General features: G+C 53.7%; 1 protein-coding gene and 1 long non-coding RNA gene across 3 annotated transcripts in view; one reads left to right on the top strand and one right to left on the bottom strand.

The window, feature by feature from the left end:
- AHDC1 (AT-hook DNA binding motif containing 1) overlaps nucleotides 1–15,775 on the bottom strand; it is a 52,144-nt gene that overhangs the window by 32,847 nt on the left and 3,522 nt on the right. The gene's annotated exons all lie outside the window — the stretch shown is intronic.
- LOC123522659 lies at nucleotides 1,179–1,819 on the top strand. Its single transcript, XR_006680891.1, has 2 exons — nucleotides 1,179–1,243; nucleotides 1,333–1,819. It is a non-coding gene; the product is annotated as an uncharacterized LOC123522659 (long non-coding RNA).

Genomic DNA, 15,775 nt, shown 5'->3' with positions numbered 1-15,775 from the left:
GCTAATGGCAGACACACACTCCGCCTGTTCTGGGGGGACTGTTGCCGTTGCTAGGAAACCGGCAGCCGCGTGAATGGAAATGGGTCAGTAAACCTGGGGAGAGATAGTGTGACACTCGAACCACTGCAGCTGCTCCAGCCCACACCGAAATCCCTCCTCTTCAATATTTATCACTCCCGCCTGGGCCCTCTGCTCCTGCCAGACCTGGAGCCACCCTGGACCTCAGCGCCCCCACAACCCCACAAGCCCCAACAGGGGTGTGGGGGGATGAAAGGAGATGGAAGGGTTTGCTTATCCACTCCCAGGGGTGGGCACCGGGCAGTACGGAACTGGTTCTGGAGGAGATTGAACAGGAAACAAAGTCTAATCCCACGGAGGGGAAGGGGTTAAAAGGTCAATTCACGCCTGTTCCAGACTTAGGCACCGTGGTAAAATTACTGAGTAAGCGGGCTACAGCTGCCTGCAAGGGGACTGAATTCAAGACAGAGGAGCTTCCCTCCAAGTGTCCTGGGGACCTCCCTCTAAAAGAGATGGAAGAGGTACCCAAAATGTGGCCAGGAGTCCCTCACAGCCTGACAACACTCTCCCAGTATACAGTCCAAGGCTTCCTAACACCCCAAACAGATCATCCCATGACAATTTGCTAGCACCTACATGGCCAGGTGCTGCCTTTAGCCTTACAACACCCACCTGTACAGCAATAGTCTCCCCAAGCAACCAGCCACTGTCAGAAAACCTCAACAACAAACACCTCTACGTGGATACCCCCCTCCAATAGAAGGGGACAATTGGCAATTCAGAAGAGCATTGTTCAGCTTAACACCCATACGGTCGCCGACAAATCTAAGCACTGGCAAAACTGCACTGTGTCAGGCTGCGCCGAATCTTCAATTGCTTCTTCCTAAGAATGGCACTTCCCCAACTTGTCTGCTCTGACTCAAAGCCTGGCTCTTTGGTTCCCTCCAATTGCACATACTCCAATAGACTGCCCTGTGGCCGCCCTTCAGGACACTAAGCCAGAAGCTAAGTGCCTCTCACATGGCATCCCCCGCTCCCTGGAGGCTGATTGGTCACCGTGACAGATTCCCTCCCCCTAGAGGTTGTGGACAGTTTTAGCCCCACCTAACAGCTCCGCTTTTCTCTACAGACTACAGGAACCCTGGGAACCAGCAGTTCCACCTGTGTGGGTGATATGCCCTCTCCACCCACCAGTCATCCCAGAAGGTGTGTCTTCGGAAGGGAGGTACTCTAATCTACTGGGGGCGGGGAGGGAGGGTACCTCCCCAGGAATCCCCTAGCTAACTCTCTTCTCTGTATGCTTCTATCTCCTAGGATACATCAGTCAACAAGCTGGGAGCTTGTCAGTGCTAGAAGGTGCTTTAGGGAGTCACTTAATCCAGCCTCCTCTGCTATGCAAGAGGAAATGGAGGCCCAGAGAGGGGAAGCACCTGCCCAAGGTCACACAGCCCTACTGCTGGTTTCAGTGACCTTCACCATGTGCACTCTACCTGTGGGGGAGAAACTCCAGGGGTGGGAGTAGTCAGCCCAGGATGGCTTCTCTGAGGTAGAGTTAGGAGGCCAAGACTGCAGTCCTTGAGAAAAGCTTATGACAACTACACAGCTCATGGGAATCCAGGGTCTGGGCCATATACATTTGGTCTAATCTGGACTTTGCCAAATGCACTGGTGGACACTCATCTCTGTCCCCACCCACCCCCACCAAATCCCTGCCCTCATTCCTGGGAGCCCCAGAGTCACAGCCGGCTGCCTTCCCCAAACCAAGCTTGGTGCAGAATACAAGTCCCCACTTTGTCCCAGAGCATCCTGACTTTTCTTTATTTAAACAGGTCTCCACCAGGAAGAGTCATGGTAGCATACTGGGTTAAGCACTGGGCTACTAACCACAAGGTCTGCAGTTCAAACCTAAGAGCCATTCTGTGGGAGAAAGATGAGGCTGTCTGTTCCCAAAAAGACTTACAGTCTCAGACACCCTATGGAGCAGTTCTATTATGTTCTTCAGCGTCACTCATAGTTGGAATCGCGTCAGCAGTGGTGGGTTTTGTTTTTCCTACTCTGCCAGGAAGCCTCAGGAATACAGGGGTAGGAAAGAAGTTCTGCTAGGTAGTTCTTATTTCAACTCCATTTTGCAGACAAGCAAACTGAGGCTTAACAGAGGCTGGGTCATTTGCCCAAGCTTATGCAGACAACAAATGGGACCCTGAGTTCCTTCCACACTAGTGTTTTTCCCAGTGGGCACAGAGGACCATTCCAAGAGGAGAGAGAAGTGGGAGCCCAAGTCGGGGTGAGAACACATCTTGGGCTGAGGTGGGTGTGTGCCTACACGTATCTAAATTCGAGCCTGGGCTCAAACTCCACCTCTTTTGGCAGTGATGAACTGAGTGAAGGGTCAAGGCAGGGGAGTGGGGGAAGGTAGGAATGTTGGCAAGCAGAACTCCACCAGTGTCTCATCCTTCCTGGGTCATACTCCTGGGAGCCAGGCCAGGAGATATCCCACCTTCCCCTAGCCCAGTGTTTTCTGCCAGCCCCCACCCCTTAGTTCTCCTTCCACCTTTCCAGTGGAACAGTGGAAGGAACACTGGGGTGGGGGGCCTGGGCCTCTCTGTGGGCTTCAGTTTCTCATGCGGACTAAGAAGGGCTGGCCTGGCAGGATGGACCACTCTTGGTCCTCAGTGCCCATTACAAATTTAGAGTGCCACAAGGATCATGTTTAATGAACACGTGAACACTCAAACCAGGGTCTTTCCTTCCGTCTGTCCTCCCCAACCCAACCGATGGGCACTACTTACCTTGGGAAGCCAAAGGTCAGAGTTGCTGGCATCAAATACTATGCGGGCTGCTTCCACCCCTCTGGATGGGTCTGTTTGTCAGGTACCTTTTATTTTCGGCCCCAGCAATGGACCGGACATTATGCTAATTTATTTAAATATCGTGCAACTTTTGTGATTCAACAAGGCCATGGGTAGCCTACCTACCATCACCTGGCTTTTCAGATGTGACAAGGGAAACACGGGAATGAATGGACTTACTCGAGGTCACACGGCCAATGAGAGGCTGGGAAGGGATTCGAAGTAGTGGTTAAGCATTGGGTCTGTTCCCTTGCTTGTTCAAACTGATGTGAGGGCGGTACTGGGTTGGGTGGTTGCAGGAAATGGAGCTGAACAGGAGCCACTGGCAGGGGGAGAGGGGGTCCACCTCAGGCGGGGGAGGTGCCTGCAGAGTTGCCAAACGGCTCTTCAGTTTGCAGAGCGCCAAATGGAGCTAGGATGTAGGCGAAGTGGTGGGAAGCCTCTCTCCCTCCCCTCCTCCCCCACAAAGGGCTGGACAGTCCTCCCACCACCCCCAACCCCGCGCACCAAGTTCCAAAAGAGGGAGCTCTCGCCGGGCACTTACCTACCCGACAGCCTATTTCAGGGCTTGGGTGAGAGGAAGCCCCTCCCAGACAAGGGCCCTTGTTTGGCTGGCCCGCCCAGAAAGGTGCGGACCAGCCCCCAAAGCTGCAGCCTCCGCCGTCGCGGAAGTGATCCAGGATTTTTCCAGTACGTCCGCCCCCCGACTCTGCAGTTGAGGGTGTTGCTTCACCTCCCTCCTGAAAGCCCTCAGACACCCCCTGCTTGTGCAGAGGGCCAGATTCCCCATTTGGGGGCTGTAACCCCTCCCAGCCAGGCATCCGGAGGCTCTGGTCCGCGGACCCAGCAGTTCCAGGGCCCGAATAAGCCGCCTCCTAAGTTTCCCCTTGGGCTACCTGGCAAGCCTGCGTTGCCCCCAGAGCCTGCCACCCCCGCCCCCTCCCCGAGGAGGCCGCGGAGCATCTGACTCTCGGAGGAGGTGACGGGCGGAGAGGGAAACCAGGCGGCTGGGGGAGGGGAGTTGCCTGCACCTGGCCCCTCTCCCTGGCCCAGGCAGGGAGGGGCGGGACTGGGCCCCCGCCAGACATGGATAGAGCGGCGGGGGGAGGGGAAGTGTGCCTCTCTCCTCGCACCCAGTCTGGAGGCGGGTAGGGAGGGCGGGTAGGGAGGGCCCCCCCATAACCCTATTTGCGAAGGCGCACCCTAGGCTCGGGCTAGGGGGTACCCCTTCCCGAAGGGCGCTCGGCCCGCTCCCCCGGCCGGCTGCGTTCTCCAGCTGCAGGAAATTCCACAAGCTCTCCATCATCCCGGCTCAGCGCGGAGTCCGGGCTGCCAAGGCTCCCCGAAGGAGAGCCACATGCCGGCCGGCCACAAGGCCCGCCCTTGCGCCGGCCGCCCCCGCCCCCCCAATCCAACCCCGGTCTCGGACAACAGCCACGTTGGGCCGGGCGCCCCTTCCCGCGCCCCGGGCGCCCCAGGCCCAACGGAATGCGTGGCAGCCCAGGCCGGGGGCTATTTTGAGCGGGTGGGGAGCGGCCCAGTCTCGGCGTTTTCGGCTTTTTCCTGGCCCCCGGCCCACCAGCCCAGGCCTCGGCGGCCCGCACAGCGAGGATCACGTGGCGGTGGGAAGGGAGGGCCGCTGAGATCTCGGTGTGGCTCGGCCCGGACCCTGGTCCGCGAGGCGCCCAGCGGCAGCCTGGCTCTGCGCGCTCCGCCCCAGCCGGGAGGCGGGATATTAACTGTGCGCTTGGCCACGGCGGGCGGTGGCTCCAGGGCGCCCACTACCTGCACACCCCTCTTCGGAAGAGCGCCGGCGGTCAGGGCACTCCCTCCCTAGAGGCGGACTCCGGCATCACTGGCTAGAGCAACTGTACCCCGGGAGCCAATCACCGACCTCGATTCTTCACCTGCAGTTGGTGATGCGCTCCCTGGCATGAGGTGGGGCGCCATCGAAAGCCCCCTCCTACTTTCGGCCTGATTTTTCGTTTTATATAATTAAGGGGACCTTAGCAGCCCTGGTGGTGCAACGGTGTAAACATTCGGCAGCTAATCGAAAGGTCAGTGGTTCGAAACCACTAGCTTCTAAGGGGGAGAAAGAAAGATGAGGCTGTTTGTTCCTAGGGAGCCGTTCTACTCTGTCCCATAGTCAGAGTCCAAATGGACTTAGTGGCAATGCGTTAGTAGAGAGCGCCCTGTCCAGGGGGGAAGACTCTGTCCCAGGTTGTCCCAGGCAGTTCCCCCTCATGCCATCTTTTGGAAGGATGCCTTGTTCATTTACAACCTGTTTACACCTCCTCGGGACTGACTACTCAATGGTAACTAACAATCAGCCCTGAGCAATCACTTGCTTCATTATAAGGTCGCTGTTGTTGGGGAGAGGTAGCCCTTCCTGCTGACGAGGAAACTGAGGTGCTGGAAGGTTACCTGACTTGCCAAAGGTCATGCAGTGGCAGTGCCCAGAATCAGAGACACTCTGGTTCTGGCATCTGAGTTAACCACTAACCTAGATTGCCCTGAGACAAACAGAACGAACATTGCCCCCTTTATACAGAGAAGAAAACGGAGGTTCAAGGTGTGAGTTGTCCAAAGTTGCCTGGCCAATTAGTGGCAGAGGTGAACATGCCATGGACCTCATTGCAATGCCCTACTGTAGCACCTTGAATCTGGGCAGCTCCTGTCTTGGGGGGCAAGGAGGTCCGCGGGACAGGCACCTAGAAACTGTCGCATTCCCCCCCCCCCACCAAGCTGTATCTAAAGCCCTTGCAGACTACCCTTCTCCTTGCACATGTGATGTCAATGCTGAACTCCTGGGTTCTGGATTCTAGACCCAGCTCAGCTCCAGTGATGGGGAGGAGGGGGGAATGTTCTGGGGCTCAGAAGAGATGGCATGAGGGGGAACTGCCTGGGACAGAGCCTGGAGCTGCTTCCTGTCTCCCTCAGCAAGGAAGCACAAAGGGCTGGCAGCCCCCGCCACCCCCACTCCGCCCCGGAAACCTGGAAGTTTATTTCTGTCTCTGGGCCCCCTGTTTCCACTGAGTCCGGCCAGGAAGGCTGGCAGCAGCTGGCTTGGCGGGGTGGAGCTCCTGCTCCCTCAAGAGTCCAGTTGCCACTCTGCTTGACCCTCCACCCCCACCCCACTTGCCAGGCCAGACTCCATAGTTAAAGGTGACATTGAGAGACGAGGGAGAGAAGCTGGGGGCCAGTGCTCCAAGGTGATGCAGGAACACCCTGGGAGGGCCCGAGACTCCACTGGGAGGTCAGTCAGGACCCCAGGGAAAGAACCCTGCCCTCTCCCCAACCCCAACCCCTGTTGCTCTCGCAGGTCAAGCCAGCTTAACTCAGCTCAAGTTGCTCGGGCTGTAACGGCTGGCTCATCTGGTCTCGTTCACTCTTAACTCATGACTCCTCTGGACCCAAGGCCCAAATCAAAGTCTGCTTCTAAACCTCTCCTTTTAGGTTACAGGTAGCCATGAGCAGCACGGGGCTGCTGAGCACTGGGAATGCAGCTACTTAGAATTGGGATGTGCTGAAAATATGCACCACCAGATTCTGAAGTCTTCGTACGAAAGAAAAACAAGCAAACTAAGGGCAAAATATCTCATTAATTTTTTTACAGTGATTACATGTTGAAATTATATTTTGGACATATTGGATAAGATAAAATATATTATTAAAATTAATTCTATTTGTTTTCTTTGATTTTGTTTAAATTATATCTAGAGCTCCCATTACATTTCTATTAGTCAGTGTTGTTCTGGAGCATCTAGGGTTTAGGCTTTGCCTGCTCCAGATCAATGTGGGTGCCTTCAGCCCACCTAATCCTACTCTTCCTCCCCACCCCATCCCCCTACCCCTGGACCAGCCAGATCACAGGTGGGTCTAGATTTCATTTCCTGCCCCAGCTTCTGTGAATCAAGGCTCTGCCAGCAACGTAACGTAGCCTTCTCTAAACCACTGTCTAGTGCACTTCTGTTTCACCAGTTCCCAAGATCTAGATCCCAGTCAGAGTGTAGCTCTAAACCATATTACGGAATCTGCCACGGATCTGGACGCTAGCCTCAGACCTCAAACCTGGGTTGTAAGCAACCTTAGGACATAGACACCCCTCAGGAAGAATGAGATTCTCAATCAGGGGTTAGCAAACTATGGTCTGTGGGTCAAATCAAGTCTGCTGCCTGTTGCCTGTTAATGTACATGACGTTTGTAACACAGCCAAGCTCATTTGTTAATATATTATCTATGGCAGAACTGAGTATTCATGACACAGGTTGAACGATATTTATTATCTGGCTCATTACAGAAAAAGTGTGTTGACCTCATTCTGTATGACCAATATGTCCAACCCACCGTAAACCTTGATTTAAGGCTGAGACTATGGCTGAGATTGATCTAGATCACCTGGTTCTGGATGGTACTCCAGACTAGGATCTAGAATCAAGCCTAACGTGGTCCCATGCTGCTCTGGTTGCTGATTCCATGGCGATCACTTTTAGCTAGGTCCCAGACCTCCTCTCTGGACTGGAAGGAGTATCTCTATTTCAGAACTCCCTTGGAGACATCAAGGTTCATTTGCCCTTCTCAATGGCCTTGGGTGTGCAGAGGAGGGGGGTGAATTCCAGAAACTGTGCTAGAAAGAAGCTGAGTCAAGGGGTCAAGGGTAAGTCCTTCCCTGCCAAGGGGACAGAACATAATCAGGCCAAGAAGATAAGAGTAGCCCCATGTTCTAACCCCTTCCCAGCTTCCTAGTCACTTAGCTGGTAGTCATGTAGGGGGTGGGGGGGCGGGTACCAATCCTTCTGGAAGCCAGGCTGAGGTTCTAAATGGAAACTTTATTTCCAGCCCCTTACTTCCAACCACCAAGACCTATCACCTCCAGGCTAAGCTGGCACCACTGCCTCCATTCCCCTGGTTTACCTTGAGCTCTGCCTTCTCCACAGTTGTCTTTGACAATCTCCTCACACCCCCCCTCTTCCCTGCTCTTTCCTCTGGGTGGTTAGATGATCTCAGTTCTGACTTTGGGCAAGTACGTTCACCTCTTGAAGCCTCCTCAGTTTCCTCATCTGTAAAATGAAATGATAATCATGGTGCCTACTCCTTAAGGAAGACGCCCTGGTGGCACAGCGCTAGGCTGTGAATCCAAAGGCTGGCAGTTCAAACCCACCAGGGAGAAAGACATGGCAGCTGGCTTCCTAGAGATTACAAGTCTTAAAAACTCTGGGGGCCAGTTCTAGTCTGTCCTACAGGGTCCCTACCAGCCAGCATCACCTCAATAGCAATGGGATACAACTTCTTAAGGTTTCTATAAGGACTTAATGAGTGCCAGGTGCATATCACAGCTGCTAATTTTATTACCATTGACCATCTAACTTGGCTCCATGGATTGACTTTGGTGGATTTGTAAACCACAAAGTTTTCGTGAAAATGTGTTGTTCTTTTCTGGAGAGAAAGCCCAAGTCCTTATCATCTTCTCAAAATGTGTCCTTAGCCCAAATGGTAAATAAATAAAATTAAAGTTACTTTTACTTCAACCCGAGTCGGGGAACAGAAGTCCATAAAGGGGAAGGGACTAGCTCGGGGTGCTGTAGAAGAGTAGGGGGCAGATTCCAAGGCTCGAAGCCAGAGCGTTCCACCCATCAGACCCAACTTCAACCACACCGGTCCAGGCGGCCTCAGATTCGGCTTCACCATTTCTCACCTGCTCAGCCATGACAGCCTCCTGGTGGACTCCCCACCTCCAGTGGCTTCTCCTGAATCGTTTTCACCTGGTGCCAGAGGTGCCTTTTGCACCTCTTCCTCAAATCTCATTCTCACGATGCGGCACCCCTGCTCCTAAGCCTTTTAAGAGCTCCCTACTACCCCAACCACATTGAGACCAAGGTCTTCAGCCCGACGACCCTCAAGGACCTTCACAGTCAGTCTTGGCCCCCATCCACCTCCTGGCTCTTTCATCTGGTCAGAGGGGCTGACTCTCCCTCTTCTGTCCTCCCCTCCTCTAGTGTCACCACGACCCACATATCCACCCAGTTCCAGACAAAATCTGCCCCAGTGCCCAATCACTGTCTCAGGCTCAACCTGCTGCCTCTGCTCTGCCCTCAGGGTTGCCCTTGGGTCCAGTCAGTCTCTGGACTTGGCCTTACCAGATCAGCCCAGGGGATGCCGGACCACAGTTCTGGTTCTGGAAACTAGGCCTCTTTCCCTAGTCTTCCACTAGGCTCCATTCCTGAATCCGAGCCCACTTCCACCACTGCCCACCTCTCCCCTTGCTCCAACGGACCAAACAGCTCTGCATGCAGACCTCTCCACTATCAGGAATGCTGCTCCCTCCGGTCACAGGGAAGGAGGGAGTGGGTATAGCACTGTTTTCAGAGTCATGACTCCGGGGTCTGACTCGCTTCTTTAAGCCTCCGGGTCCTCAACTCTGAAATGGGTACGGCCCTACCTATCACCTCACATGACTCTCATGAAGAAGCAAGCCTTGTCAACTGGAAAGTGATTATTCTACGAAAGCCTACTACAGAAATAATTCTAACCTCCTCTCCATTCAGAAGCCTATTTAAAATCACAACAACCTTGCCATCTTCTCGTTCCCTTGGCCCTTTACCTATCTCACAAACCGTATGTCTTACTGATTTTCATGGGAACGGTTACTTCCTGCTGTGTGATTGTTGAGGAGCCAGAGGGCTGAGGCACAGTAATGCCGTGACAAAGTAAAACTGCCCCATAGTGGTTTTTGTTGTGGAGGGGGGTATCTTATATTTGTATTTGATGTACTCATTCAAGAAAGACTCATAGCAATGACGGTCCTCATTTTGGAAGCAGGCTGCCGCTGGAACTTAGAGAGAACCCCCTGCTTTCACTACCCGTCTGTAATCCCTTCTCCCTCAGCCAGAACTTCAGCTGGTCACATTTTTTTTGTTGGCCTGGTCCGTAGGGTTTGCTCCACCATTCGACCTGTCAACCTTTTGCCTTGCTACCCATGCTTAATCGTTGTGCCATTCTCCAGGAAAGTGCCTGAGAGCAGGCATGCATTCAACACCAAATGAATGAACCCAGCGCTGTCTGTGTGCGGGGCACGGTACTTTGGTTGACCCTCAAGTTCAAACGAGCTGTTGGGTAAGTGGCTTGCCTGGCAAGAGTTAGGATTTGACCACAGAGACTTCAGTCTTGATCACCTGGCCAGACTGGGGGAAATGATTTCTATTTTGACATTAGCCAAGCCTCTTGGGGCTGTCACCTCCCTATGCCTCTGAGGCCACCAGCCACCCCCACCCCCACCTCTCCTCAGTTGTTTCCTCCCCCTCCTCTGCATGCTTAGGCCTGCTGATGCCATTTGGCCCGCCTGGAAAGTCCTCTTTCAGCTCTGCCCACTTCCCAAGACCCATCCCTTCTGGGAAGCCTTCCCAGCTTGCTCCCTTCCCTGAGTCCCTGCCTTGCTGTTTGCTGTTAAGAAAACCCACTTGGGGAGCGAATGCTGACTTGGTGCCTTCTCTAATTGCTTCCGGCGCTCAGAGGCCTCGCCCACCTCTCTCTCCCCCCTTCCTTTCTACTCCCACCCTTCTCCTGGCTTGGTCTCTCCCTCCTCCCGCTGCTCTCATCTCTTCATCACCTTGACCGCTTTCTGTGCAGAAGCGTGGCTTCTGAGGCAACTGAACTCCAGCTCCACCCCCGATTAGCTGTGTTTCTTTTTTTTTTTTTTTTTTTAACATTTTATTAGGGGCTCATACAACTGTTATCCCAATCCATACACACATCAATTGTGTAAAGCGCATTTGTACATCGTTTCTCAAAACATTTTCTCTCCATTTAAACCCCCGACATTAGGTCCTCATTTTTCCCCTCCCTCCAGCTGTGTTTCTTTAGGTAAGCCCCTGACCCTCTCTGAACCCGTTTCCCATCTGCAACATGGGGATAAGAGCCCTGTTTCATGAACGGAGGTGCCTGGAGCACAGTCAGCACCTATCAGTTGTTATCAGTTCTCCAGCATCTTATCGTGACCCTCCACCCGACCTAAAGGCCTCAATTCTCCTCCTGAATCTCTCCGGAACAGGACGAGGATTATAAAACTGTGGGCATGTATTACTGTCTGATGTGTCCAGAAGCATGCCTGGCATCCAGCAGGTGCTTTGATAAGATCTGTCCAATGAATAAAGTGACTAATGTCATCCTCACAGCACCCTGGGGGGTGGAGGGGAAGGACTCGATTACTATACCCGTTTTAGAGACTACGAAATCAAGGCCATGATTGGGATTAACACCCAAGCCAGGACTCCCGTTGCCCTTCCCATCCTCGATATCCCCTTCTTTCAAGTGCTTTGTCCTTGATGCACCTGCACTGATGCCACCCTCGGGCAGGGCCCTTCTTCTCTCCAGCCGGTGGATCTTAGCGCCCGGCCAGATGTTTCCTGAGCCCCCACGGCAGAGCTCAGACCGCTCGGGTCGGATCACATTGGAGCCTCGCAAAGCCCTGCGGAGTTAGGGGCATACTCCTTTCCACATTGACAGGTGAGAACAGTGAGGCTAAGGGAGGCCAGTACCTGAGGCCACACAGGCAGGATTCAAAGGACAAGCCCTTGCAAGTGCAGCAGGTCTTCCGCCCGCTGGCTCACACACCTGTGGGTAACTGCTCTCAGCTGGTTTTCTAGTGGGATGGCAAGCTCTCGGAGGGCTGTCCCTGTCCAGGGCCAGCGCTGCAGTGTGCCGCGGGCTATGATCCATAAGGACATCCCAACTGCTGACCGGGCCTCTCCTCATCAGGTACATCCTGGCACCTCCCTGGGCTGTCTCCTCCACAGCAGGTCTGGGCTGGTGGGCCTGGTCTGCCCCATGATCAGACTTGGGGTGATAGTGGCTGGCTATCCCCCTTGACCCAGACTAGTGGCTCTACAAAGATGCCATCCTCCTTGCCATTGAGCTGACCATAAATCACAGTGAGCCGGCAGGACAGGGTAGAACTGCCCCATGGTTTCTGAGGCTGGTCATCTTTGTGGACGCAGACTTTCTCCTGCAAAGCAACTGGTGGGTGAGACCACTGACCTTTGGGCCAGCAGATGAAAGCTTAACCACTGCACCACCAGGGCTCCTTAAAGACCCCCGAGACCATCAAGAGGGCAAGATAGTTCTTTGAAGAAGTGCTGAATCATTAGCCATCTTGCTGGCACAGAGGGTGGGTATTGTGTGGGAAACACCTACTTGATCCTCTCGAGTGGAAAACCCAAACCAAACCAAATTTACTGCCATCCCACATTGACCCGATAGGACAGAGCAGAGGCACCCCAGTAGGTTCCAAAGGGAATCTAAATAGGAGGTTTAGGACCACTGCAACCAATTTAATTCATTTCTATTTTTCCCTTTTTTAGATATGCCCAAGAATGTGATACAACTCTGTCAATTCACTATAAAATAGCCTTTAAGAGAACTAAAAAAGGTGACTGAAAAACAAACAAACATAACAGGAGAGGGTAGCATGGCGGTTGGAACAAGGGTCCTGCACCCATGTATTCTTGGTTCAAAGGCTGCCTCCACCAGTTCCTGGCTGTGTGTGACCTTGGGCAAGTAAGTCACTACTTTTCTACATCTGATCTACATGACGGGGGTGACAAAGACAGGGCTGTGATCTATTTGTGGAGCATTTAGAAGACTGCCTATGTATGTAAGTACTAGTTAAGAACTACAGTAAAGTCAGGGCTCCACCTAGCCCCCGACGCGACCACTTGGTAGAGTAATGGATGAAGCCAGCCCCCGTCCCAGACAGACAACTGAAGACTGAGAAATGGAAACAGGTGGCAGAGGCCTCGCACCTCACCCGGGAAGTACCTTGTGGCAGGGACCCAATCCTCCTCCCCCCACATCCTCCAGCGCCAGAGGACCCCATTTCCTGGTCCACCAGGCTTCTGGCCTAAGCCACCTCAAGCCCTAAGCCACCCCACCCCGGAAACTGTGAGTCCTTTCCACGCAGCAAGACAGATTGTAGGCAGGATCCAGGACCTCCTTCGTTTAGTTGCTCTGTGACCGAGAGGCAAGTTACTCAGCCTCTCTGAGTTTCAGCTTTCTCCTCCACCCCAGAGGGTTCATCCTGCAGATGAAGTCATGTCCGTGGATTTGTCCACACACAGGTGCTTGGATGTGCCAATGCCACACACACCCCACCATCCCCTGACCTTGTGATTGACCGGTTGTGTGGCCACTGATGTGGGGAAGGGGGCTGGCATTAACAACTAGCCCTTACTTCAAAAGTCACACCCGGCTTCCCCCGCCCCGCTCGGTTTCTAACCACAGCCCAAGCCAAGTCCCATGCCCTTTAGACCATTACCCTATGAATTCAGATTCTGTGGCTGGGAGGAGAGGCAGGGGCCTCGTGGCAGGCCTCTCATCTCCATGCTAACTCCGGCTGAGGTCTTGGAACAGACTGGGGAGGGTTGGGCAACCACAAATAAATAAGTGGGGGAGGGTCAGGGAGATTGCTCCAGACCCCAGGAGTGGGGGTGGTCAGGAGGGGAAAGGAGCATGCTCCTAAGGGCCCCCTTCTCTCCCTTAGCTAATGGGTCTGTCACCTGGCCCGGTCTGTTCTTCCTCCAAAAAGACCAGCAGCAGAGAGTTATGATAGGCGATTGCCCATCGTTCGTTAATTAAAACAAATAGCAAATTAAATACAGCAAAATTAAAATAGCACAGGAAATTAACTCCCCACCAGCCCCACCTCACAGGTGAGACACTTAAAGGGCCCCTCTGCCCAGGATCCAGGGCAAGTGGACGGTCATGGCACATTGCCTTCCATCACAGTTCCTGGCAAGCCCCACTCTCAACTAGGGCATCCACCTGGCACTGCCATCTCACAATCCGCCGCCTGGCTCCTCACCCTCAGGGGACTCCAAGTCCTGGGTCATATTCCTGAACCTAAGCCCTATAGGCTGGTCAGTGGGCAGGAGGGGTCAAGACAACCTCGGAGCCAGGGTGTGGGTGCTGGGCCTCCCTGGGCACATGGCCCACATCTAATACCACACAGGTCAGGGGAGGAGCGAAGACGGTCCTGAGACCTCTCTTGAGGGTCCTCTCTGGGGCTTGGGGCCAGATCCTAACAAGGATCCTTCCCTCTCTATCTGGAATGTCCAAGAGCCATCTCTGGGAACCTCTCACTTTCCTCCGTTCTTTTGCTGGGAATGCTCAGAAACGCACTGCTGAAGCCCTGCGTCTCAAGCCAGAAGATGCCCAGCAAAGTCTGCCATCCCGACTCCTATGGGTGGGATGTCAGACAGACCAGACAGACCACCTCATCACACCAGACAGACCACCTCATCACACAGGTGGGGAAACTGAGGCTAGTGTGGGCAAAGCATTTGTTCCTGGTTAGCCAGTGACTTAATGGCAGACACTGGAGCAACATTGCTAAGTGACATGTTCCTGTCACCACCAAAAACCCTGGCTCTCTAGAGTGCAGTTCAGCTCCTGGGAGACAGCAATCAAGCCCAGCAAGCAAGGGCTCACCTCCACTATCACCTCCGACTATGCCTGCCCCCACAGTTTCAGGTTCCCTCTTCTTGAAGCTCCTTCCCAACCTCTGACTGGCCAAGTCCCAGCAGCCTGAAGCTCCTGGCATCAGAGCCATCCAGAACCTCGAAGTTGCTGCCTCGTTCTCCTGTGTTCCCAGGTGCTTCATCCCTACCCCTTCCTGCGCGGGCCCCTCTGCGCTCATCGTGGGCTGTGTCATCGGAAGCCACACACCTGCCTATTTCTGGGGCCCAGCACCTGGCACAGGCCCCAGCGCTCAGTAGGTACCCAGAGAACCTCCTCACATCACTCTTCATGTCTCCCTGACAGATAGAGGCTATCATTTCTTTTTCTTTTTTCCTTTAAGGCGATCATTTCTTGAATGTTAATATAGGTCCAACAACTGCACTGTTTCATCTGGGCTCTCCTGAGGTCACATAGCTCTAGAACCAGAACCCTACTGGTCCCTGCCCCTCAATGAGTCTCTGCTCCATCTGGGTCATCTCTTTTGGGTCAGGCCACCATCATTCCGCACCTGTACTTCTCAGATTTACCAACTGCCCTTCCTGCCTCTCGTCTCTCCCCTCCCCTGTCGTTACGTGGCTCTCGGTGGCCCACTGGACCAATCTCCAAACTCTTGAGCCTGGTTCCTGAATTCTGCAACAATGTTGCTTCTTTCTGTCTTCTTTGTGGCTTCTCCTAGGGACTCTGAATCTCACCCTGTTTTTCCCAGCATACCATATTTTGATTCACTTCCAGGCTTTGCAAATGCAGTTCTCTCTGCCTCAAATGTTCTTCTCCCATTTTCTCTCTTGAGAATTCTTATACATCCCTCAAGTACAGATCAAGGGTACCTTATAATCCAGTTGGAACAGACAAGCAACCAAACAAGCAAACAGGCTGGTCACAAAACTGAGAGTTCTGGGTAGGAAGGGCCCATGTCTCTCTTGGTCACCAGAAGAACCCCCGTGTTTGACCCATAGTCAATGCTTAATCAACAGTCACTGAATGCATGCATGAATGCTCAGGGGTTACTGTTGACTGATGGTAAAAAACAAGAGACCACAAGGCCACTGTCCTCAGGGCCAGGGCTAGGGCCAGGGTGGAAGGCCTGAGGCCCAGGAAGCTGTGGAGAGCAAGGCAACCAGGATCCCAGGCAGCTGGCAGATGGAGTGTTTGTGAGAGACAGAGGAGGGAAGGTGAGGGTGTACGAGAGGCTCTGAGCATGTGTGTGAGCCTGTGCAGGCCTGTGAGAAAGAGGTGAAGAGGTACATGAGGGGCTTTTGTGTGCGTGTGTTGCATGTGGAAATTAGTCTGCGAGCGGTGAGGGTGTGCGTGAAGGAGTGTCAGGACACGGGCTGGGAGAGAGTGTGTTTACGGTGGCTGGGAGAGGGAAGGTGATGGGGTATGTGAAGGAATGCGTG

Source organism: Echinops telfairi, unplaced genomic scaffold (genome assembly GCF_000313985.2).
Source record: "Echinops telfairi isolate 266 unplaced genomic scaffold, ASM31398v2 ScPeMD7_7457;HRSCAF=8495, whole genome shotgun sequence".
Classification (NCBI taxonomy): Eukaryota; Metazoa; Chordata; class Mammalia; order Afrosoricida; family Tenrecidae; genus Echinops; species Echinops telfairi.
Note: the sequence above shows the minus strand (reverse complement) of the source record. Positions and strands in the feature narration are given on the sequence as shown.